Below are 9,947 nucleotides of genomic sequence, written 5' to 3'. Positions count from 1 at the left end.
GACCCAGACAAAGACAATAACCCAATTGTTTCCTGTGCCCATCAACCCCAAAATTCCAAAACAAAGCTTAATTCCCTTAAATACTGTCCTGGGTTGAGCTGGCAAAGTGCCAACTGTCCAGGACAGAGTGAAAAGGGTTCCTCCTCCCCCCAACAAGCCAAGGGAAAAAAGAAGAGGGAGAGAGGGAAAAAAAACTTCCAAAGCCAGGTCTATGCTGAAACTAACTACATGTATTTATATAGAAAAGAGAAAATTAAGAGGAAACTACAATATAACACACACTTACACAAGTTATGTATAACAAGAAATAATTTCCCACTTCCTAGTAAACACAAATTCTACCATTTTAACTACAAATCATTCTAGAGGAGTTAGTTCTTCAGAGACAGACTTAAGCAGAGAGAAAAGCTAGGAACAAATATTTTACTTCCCTCAGATAACATGATGTTAAGCCGGCGCTCTGGGCTTGGGCCTCCCCATCCCTCCTGGGACAGCAGAGTGTCTTGCTGGCACCACAGCTGTGAAGCAACTGACCTAAGCCACACCCACACACCAGCTCTTACCCCTTTTGAGATGATGCAATATGGTATGGAATACAATATTATTGGCTAGAAGAAGTCAGCTGTTAGCTAGCTCAGCCCAGCTCAAATCAGCTGACAATCCTAGGCCTAGCTGAACTTTAAAGCCTAAATTTAGGCCCACCTGGCTAAACCCATAACATATTCCACCCCTTATTCCATACCATATTACATCACTCATATCTTCAATTTATCTATTCCCGCGCTTAAATAGTCTTTGTTCTTTCCAGGGCTGTCTTCCACTCCTCCATATTGTAGGCAATAGTCCATTAGGATGGGGTAGGTACTTAAGGCAGGAAAAAACAGTTCATCATTGGACATCAACACCAGTTCAGCTCAGGTCTTCTTCATCTCATGGTTCATGTCCTACAACACAAAACTCAAAATCCAAGTTACCTTTTTTCCTCAAGGTTAAATGTCCTTGAGGCACACATTGGGATTATCCCATCCCCTTCTCAGGGGTCACTATACCCTTGTTAGGGTCACCATCCCCACACTGGGGGCACTATCCCCTTTTCAGGGGTCACTATCCCCACACTGGGGTCTCCATCCCCTTCTCAGGGGTTTCACAATAGTGGATAACCTGGGAAATAATGTCCATGGTTAAATCCACCCCTCGGCCTCGTCCACCTACAGGTGGTCTGAGGCATCATGGGCCCATTGAGCCAGGAACAACTCTCCCTTATGCTAGTCCAGGTGTGATGTTCCTTCATTAGCTCAGCCTTTGGGCACATGAGCATCCACATGATGAATCTTTACAGATTCTACTCAAGCAGCAGTGTCTTGCCACACACCAACAGCCCACATGGGCCTCTCTGTGATTCAATTAATCTTCTTTTATCGGTCCAGCCACCCTCAGAGGGGCACTGGCTGTCATCTACAAGTCAGTGTAGAGGTACAGTCTTGGCTAGTTTTCTGGTTCACCAATGTCCAGTAGACTTGGTCGTTCTCCTCCTCCTCTCGGCTGGAGGCAGGGCGGCTTAATTGTGGTTCTTGGCTCTGTTCTGGGATCTTTGCTTCAACATGTAGACAGCTTTATACCAGCTTTCTTACGTTTTGATTTCCATACCTGGACTTTAAGCACAGAAGTAGATGCACTGTCCCACCTCCTCATGCCTTTCTCCTGGTCACACAGGCAGGACGACAGTTCACCATGTGACTCACGCTTGGGGTTTGCTCTCTGGTGAGGTGAGGCAGGAGAGAAAGACAGCTTGCTTTGGCTGTAAGGCTTCTCTTTGCAGTGGCTGCATTCACAGCAGGTACGAGTTGAGCTGTCTGAACTTACAAAAACAGTCAGTACAAGGAATGAAACGAGTATCCAGTAGCAAGAGAACATTGTTTATATTAGATGTACCCAAGCAATGCAGATATCAAGGAATGTTTCTATAACAAAGCTCCCGGGAACCCTGCCAACCTTCTGGGACACTTGCTAGTGTCCTTCGTTTCCCGGCCAACGCACCAATTATCTGTCCTGGGTTGAGCTAACAAAACGCCAACTGTCCAGGACAGAGTGAAAAGGGTTCCTCCTCCCCCCAACAAGCCAAGGGAAAAAAGAAGAGGGAGAGAGGGAAAAAAAACATCCAAAGCCAGGTCTATGCTGAAACTAACTACATGTATTTATATAGAAAAGAGAAAATTAAGAGGAAACTACAATATAACACACACTTACACAAGTCATGTATAACAAGAAATAATTTCCCACTTCCCAGTAAACACAAATTCTACCATTTTAACTACAAATCATTCTAGAGGAGTTAGTTCTTCAGAGACAGACTTAAGCAGAGAGAAAAGCTAGGAACAAATATTTTACTTCCCTCAGATAACATGATGTTAAGCCGGCGCTCTGGGCTTGGGCCTCCCCATCCCTCCTGGGACAGCAGAGTGTCTTGCTGGCACCACAGCTGTGAAGCAACTGACCTAAGCCACACCCACACACCAGCTCTTACCCCTTTTGAGATGATGCAATATGGTATGGAATACAATATTATTGGCTAGAAGAAGTCAGGTGTTAGCTAGCTCAGCCCAGCTCAAGTCAGCTGACAATTTCAGGCCTAATCTGAACTTTAAAGCCTAATTTAGGCCCACCTGGCTAAACCCATAACAAGTTATCTAGAGAATTAGAAATTTTAGGTACCCTCCCCTCAGCCCACTGTTTCTATTTTAATTCATAAAATGAGGGGTAGAGCAACTGGCAGCTCAATGTGACATCATACGGATCCTACTTAAATTTTGAATTCTGGTGCAAAGAACAGCTAACTTACAAGATCCAATCTCTCCCACTGTCTGTTCTCCTCCTCCAGAGAGTGTTTCTCTCTGTGGTTTTTAGATACGGAAATCAATCCCTAATTGATTGTGCAGTTGAAGGAACCACAGCCAATAGAAAACCAGGGATTGGGGATAGATGGGTGAGACAACAAATAGGGTTGGGACAGGAGTGGAAGCCTGCATTGGTAGCCATGCAGCTGCAGGTTGCACTGGGGAGATGAGGCAAGGGGTCCTGGGGATGGTGTAGCCCCAGGTCAGACCGAGGGGCTCAGCCCCAGCCCGTTCCAGGTCAGCAGAGGTGTGTTCTGGCGCCAGCCCGGTGAGAGACAATGCCTGTGGTTAAAGAGCGTGATGACACATTTTGAGAAGAAAAGCCTCCAGGGAACACAGGGGAGGACAAGGGAAGAGTGGCTGACAACACTTCAGGAAGGTGATAACCACGCAGGGATAGGGAATACAGAAAACATTCTGAATTAAAATCCGTACAGAGAAAACACATAACTTTAACACTTCAACAAGTCTCTCGTGTATGTGGCTAGTAAAATTCAGGGTGTGTCCCAGCGCTGTCCTCCTCCGAGGTCCACAGTCAGAGTTTGCTCTTTCCATATCTCATAATCTGATCTGTTTCCCACAGTGTAGTTGACACACCTGAGAGACACAATGCCATGCAGAGGGACCTGGACAAGCTCAAGAAGTGGACCCATGAGAATGTCATGAGTTTTAATAAGACCAAGTGCAAGGACCTGCTCCTGAGTCGGGCAAAGCCCCAGTATTAATACAGGCTGGGGGATGAATCAGATGGAGAGCAGCCCTGAGGAGAAGGACTTGGGGGTGCTGGTGGATGAGAGGCTGGACATGATCCAGCAATGTGCACCTGCAGCCCAGAAAGCCAATTGTATCCTGGGCTGCACCCAAGGCAGTGTTGCCAGCGGGTCGAGGAAGTTGATTCTGCCCCTTTACTCCCTCCTGGGGAGACCCCACCTGCAATGCTGAATTCAGCTCTAAGGTTCCCAGTACAGGAAAGACACCGACCCATTGCAGTGGATCCAGAGGAGGGCCAGGATGATTAGAGGGAAGGAATACCTCTCCTATGAAAACAGGCTGAGAGAGTTGGGATTGTTCAGCCTGGAGAAGAGAAAGCTCTGACCAAACTTAATAGTTGCTTTGCAGTACCGGAAGTGACTCTATAAGAAAGCGGTTCTGTAGTGATATGAGAAGCGATAAAGTTTTTAAACTGAGATTTAGACCAGACATGAGGAAGAAATATTTTACAATGAAGGTGGTGAGGCACTGAAACAGATTTCCCAGAGAATTGTGGAGGCCTCATCCCTGGAAGTGTTTGAAACCACATTGGAAAGAGCACTGAGAAGCTTAGTGTAGTGGAAGGAGTCCTTGTCCATGGCAAGGGGTTTGACTACACAACCTTTAAATGCTTCTTTTGGGCCAAACTATTCTATGATTCTAACTGAAGGTCAAAGTTAAATGCCAACTTCACTTTGGTGGTTTCTAGGGTTTTGGAATTAAAGAACAGGTCAATGCTGGATGAGTTATCACAAAAAAGGATGGATTCTCAGGTTTTCAAGTGTTTGGAAATGCTTTTAGAATTTAACTGTCCTGAATTCTGAATTGTAGATTCAAATACCCAAACTTAATGAATTATGTAAAATATAATCTAAATTAATCTAATCTAAAATGCTTTTTGTTAGCTCCTCAACCAAACTGCAATTGCCCTTGAAGCAAAAGCAGGAGGTTTAGGTATCTCACATAAGAGATTCAAACTAATAACTTAAGTAAATAAGTCTCATTGCTAAAAGGACTATAAAGAAATAAAACAGATAATTTTTCAATTTATCAGAGAAAAAGAATCTGTTTGTATCACACACTCAAGTCTGCAATAAGCATTCCTTCTGATGCTAGAGAGAATTAACTTTGCATTCTTATTACTGTTTTCTGAAGTTGCTGTGGTGATCTCAATTCATGACACCATATATTTTTGGGCAAGCACAAACTTAGATGTGGTGAACATTAATCACAGGACAAAATTCAGACCTAAGTGGCAGGACTTCAGGATTTTCTGGATTTTCTCTTGGCTTTGGAAGAAAATCAAACCTATTCTATAAAGCAGTGTATAGGCTTTGTCAGCATTGATGAATAGTAGAAGCAAACACAAGAACAACCCCTGCTGGACATAACTTTCTGATCTTTCCTGCAGACCAATTTTACATTTGAATGAAACAGGGGTAACCACTATTAATTTTAATGGAAACTATTCCAGGTTATACCAGGGCTGTAACTTGATCCCTGCCATGAGTTGAAATACTGGGACAAAATTTACTTCTCCAGTTTACACTTAGTGTGAAATCACCAGAAGTTATACTATTTGTATGTGCCTTTGATCAGCTACCAACAGCATTTGCACAACTGCTATACTTGCAACAATGACCTATAAACTTTCCCTTCTGGGTCAGCCTTCATTCTTCTGCATTTACTGAACAAGTCAAAAATAGTTGTTATGTCACTATTTATTTGCACATAGGTTTATTTATTGATTTGCCAGAGGTAGCTGACAGGAAGAAATCTCACTGAGAGATAAATTGAATTAGTCCTCTAGCTCAACCATAAAAACTTTTTGTTTAGTAGGTGTCGTCATTTTAAACAGTTAGAGTTTTTATTGTCTCTTCCCATAATTTGCAGATTTCTTATATTCCCACATTTTATCCTTTATTGCATGAACAAAGCCTTCATTGTATATCATTAAAGTATTTTAAGGTAATACAAAAGCATGATAACGGCCAAGAAAAAAAAAAGAAATATAATATTTTCAGACTGCTTAGCAGAACCTTATTATTAAAATTAATTACACAATATCTCCTGTACAATCACTGGGCCAAATTTCAACATTTGCATCCTTTTCTAAGCTCAGTTCAAATCGAATGAAGTATGTTTTCCTTGAAAAAGTCTTAATAAGAATGCTGTGTTATGATCTCTTATGGATAATTGAATCAGTGCTTTCCAGTTAGTAATCAGAGGCTGACAAATTGGTTCCAAAGAAATGGATGTCTTATCTTCATAGGAAAAGAAATCTCTCTCATAGTCTGTATTGAATGTTAAGGTTTAAGGTAAAAACATGGAAAAAAATTTGTTGGACTTGTATTTAGTTTTTTATCCTTTATCATTTACTTGTTAATTTTTTCATCCATTCAATGTGAAGAATTTTCACAGGGGCAAAAGAGACAGGGAAGAAATCGGGCTGTGGAGATGCACTTGAAGCTGATTTCTGCGGGATAGGAGTAACAAAAGTGCATCAGGGTTTCATGACACTACTGGCTTTGAAGAATGTGCCAAACATCAGCTAAGCTCAGTGACTGCTCAGGGATGCATTTGTCTCAATGTTTCATCAAGGTGAACTGAGGCAGCAGATATGGAGTCAACATCAATTTTCAAAAACCAAAGTTTGACATAACTTCTTATGACTGTATGTGTTGTTTAGGATGTCAACGCTAATATGGGAATGACAGTTTTTATTCTTCTGTAGGCTGCATGTCTTGTTCATCTAAAATATCCCTGGTTTTATTGTTTAACTGACAGACAGTGTATTGGAGTTGGCTTAAAACTTGACAAAAGAAAGGGAACTCTCCTCCTGCTCATTCCCCAAACCTTTGGGCCTGATGGTACCAGCCATGTCTTGCAATTACTGGGTACCGCTTTGCTTGTTGTCTGGGCACATGGTAGATACTACTGAAGCTGTAAAATAAACATGATAAAAATTAGGCTTCTACATCTACAAAAGTCAGAAGGCGGCTCCAGGCATCAATATAAAAAATAGGAAAATTCCAGGATCAGTGAGAGAAGGAAGTGCACATTGTCCAGTTTCTGGTTCCCAATTATGAAACTTAGGGCAGAGCATACAAACAGCATGAGCAAGTACCTACATTTTATGCAGAATGTGACCTCAGCCTTTGGAAAACTGCAATTCACGTTCTTCATGAAAACTATACCTGAAAGTACTTTTCTTAAATTATTTTTTGCAAGAGAAGCCACTGATTTAACTAACTTGTTCTGTATCAAAGTTCAAGAGAGTGTTCACTGCCAGAGACTACACTGTCTGTTTTTCAGCTAAGAGAGATGGGTGCCTTGTGTTGAAACTGGAGGTTCTCATTCTCTATTTATCAAAATTAGATTGCTGTTTGGAACATACTGGAGCATATCTATGCAGAGTTAATCCCCTAGGAGACGTTATCAGGACCATTACACTGGATTTGGTCACAGACATTGCCATCTTCATCCTCCTGTTTTCAAAAAAACCCATGTCTTTCAGCATCGTCAACACCAGTGGGGTGACCCAAAGCTTAGTGAAGCTGATAAAAATAACTACCCAGCTTTGTGTTATATCTTTAAAGCTGACATCTGTTCATGGCTCTTTTTCATGGTGAGACACAACTGTGAATCATGTGTTTGAAGGCAGAAATAGATAGGTTTGAATTTACTAGAGCTGGAAATTACTGGAAAGAACCAGAAGTAAAATTTAGAAAGTCCTGAATTAATTCAAAAAATGAGCAGCTCTCATAGTTTTTAAAAGAGATTTTAAAAAGCTGTAGATACCTGTTTTCAATGGCCCAATAAATTTTTAAAAGGAACTAGTTATTTCTTTAGGGAGAAGGACCCACAAAGTGCGTGATTTAGAATGGTTTGGAAGTATTCATAACGCCTTTCAACTTTGTGAAGCGGATAAGAATCCCACATCCCAAGGAATAAACTCAAGGAATCCTCATCACCAGAATTTTGGCTCTTTTAAAGTAGCATTCACTTAACTCTTTCAATAAAATTTTTCTACTTTGTAAAACTAGTGAACTGTTTGCTAAAGCTGAGGCTTCAGTGTTGGTCTCCCATATCCCTGATGAATTCTGTAAATGGTGCGTTGTAGAGTCAATTTCTCCCTTGTGCTTTACTTTTTTTAAAAAAACAAACCATTTTACAACCAATGATCAAATCGACTCTTTGCAACACTTTCATAAATATTTTCTTATTACTCTTGTTGATCTGTCAGGTACAGAACAAGCTGTAATTTTTGGTAGTTTTGTGGAGGATTTTAAGCAAAGAGGCTCAAGTTTTTAATAAACATCTTTTACAATGGCATTTATACCTAGTGAAATGCTGCTAATAACATTTAGGCTTCAATCCTGCAAAGACCTGGCTCTTTGCCAAGTCCTGAAGACATGAAATGGGACTTCTATGCAAGTAAGTCTGTCTGTTTTTTCCAATTATATCTGGAGTTCTAATGAAAGATATGAGTTCTCATTGCAAACTTTTCCTTGTTTAACTCTAGGCTTTGAAAGTAGTCTCCTTGGGTTTAATTACAGCATGTAAATTTGAGCACAGGTATCACTGTTCACCGGATCAGGGCCTCAGCAGTTATCAGGGCAGACCAGGTATTAAAAATTGTCATAATTCCTTAGCGCTGCTCTGAAAATGCATTGATGTGCTCTGTCGTATTTTCACATGCAGGTATCCAACATCTTGCAATTAAAAAGAATTATTCTACTTAGATGGATTAATGGAGAAGCAGGAAAATTAAGCCCAGGATGTCACAGTAGATGGAGTACAGATCCTGGACTGCCAATCTGAGCACCCCATGCTGTGGATGGACACTGCTTTTTCAGACTCATTCTCTGCTCTTCCAGTCTTCTTTCACAAACATTGGCAGTCCTCAGACTTAGCCTTAAAGTAGGCTTTCAATAGCTGGCCCTTCTCCAATTTAGCACTCTTTTTCACACAACAACTCTTATTTTTGAGTATTGATGTGCAGAGTTAGCCTCTCTGGTGCCAGCTCAATTCCTACTCAATTCCTGCCATTGTATTTTAAAGTTTTGATTATAGTCAAGTGCTATTGAGGGTTTATGGTGGAACTGTAAAAGTCCTCTTAATCAATCTGATCTGGCTGTACATTGTTCACAGCTCTGATTAAAAGCAGTGATATGTGTACCGTATGAGTATGTAACTGCCAATCCACACATAAGCATAGTTTTACATACATACATGGGCACATGCAACACACAAAGCATATGAAGGCATAATTATGACCTCAAAGAACATCACTTTATTGCAAAAGAAGCAACAGTGTGTAGCTCATTCTGTTAAAACAGACAAAACCAGAGTGTTTGGCCATCAGAATTAATTTGATAGTTCCATTCTATTTCTGTAGAATAATTGTCTAATAATAAGATTCATCCAAATTATTTATCAGACTACTGGCACAATTCCAGTGCTCCTAGCAGTCATTCTTTGTTAGGACACATTTGAATTAGTTTGCAGACAGTCAATACTTACTTTATATGATTTTAAATTGTGATAATTTCATTTTGGGCTTGCTTGCAGATCTTGCAGTACAGATCAATATATTTGACCATTATTTCTCATCAAAGCACTCTAATTCCTTTCTACTCAGAGAGACTAAAACAAACTATTAGCAAAAGATTGTTCAGCTTGTATTATATATACTGATTTGAGATCAAAATTGTTTCATATTGAAAACTTCAGCTGTTTTAGGCCAGGAAAAGCACACAGAAATTGAAATTAGATCTTCCAATTTCTCAGTTGTTACACCTCAGGTGAATACGTTTGTACAAGTCTTTCTCTCACATTGTGGACTTTTCTTTCACAGAAAGACAGGGAGGACAATAATATGTTTTATACTGGCACATATTAGTATAATGGGGCAGAATTTAAATACCTTTAACCCACAAAAGCATGATTTCAGCTAGACTTATCTATTGGGGGTGTGTCTATTTTTTCCTTCATGTCTCCTTGTCTCAGTACTCTGAGTGGGAATGGAGTTAGACAGACCTGTCGAGAGAGATTGCCAGTAAAACTGCTATTGCTTTCAACAATATTGTTGATTGTAACAATATACTCTTAAAACTGGTATTTTATGAAGCTCTCTGATAATCTGATTTATGGTGTTTCTTATGGTTATTCCTAGACAGTCATTTAACAATATGCAGAAAACACCCTCGTTCAAAAATGCCTTTTGGTATCCAAGTGAAGTTGTTTTAAAGAATAATTTTAAAATGTATTGCTCCTATACTGTTTAGAGATGTATAAAAT

The sequence above is a fragment of the Pithys albifrons genome, chromosome 1 (genome assembly GCF_047495875.1).
Source record: "Pithys albifrons albifrons isolate INPA30051 chromosome 1, PitAlb_v1, whole genome shotgun sequence".
Taxonomy (NCBI): Eukaryota; Metazoa; Chordata; class Aves; order Passeriformes; family Thamnophilidae; genus Pithys; species Pithys albifrons.
This window is presented reverse-complemented; position numbering follows the sequence as displayed.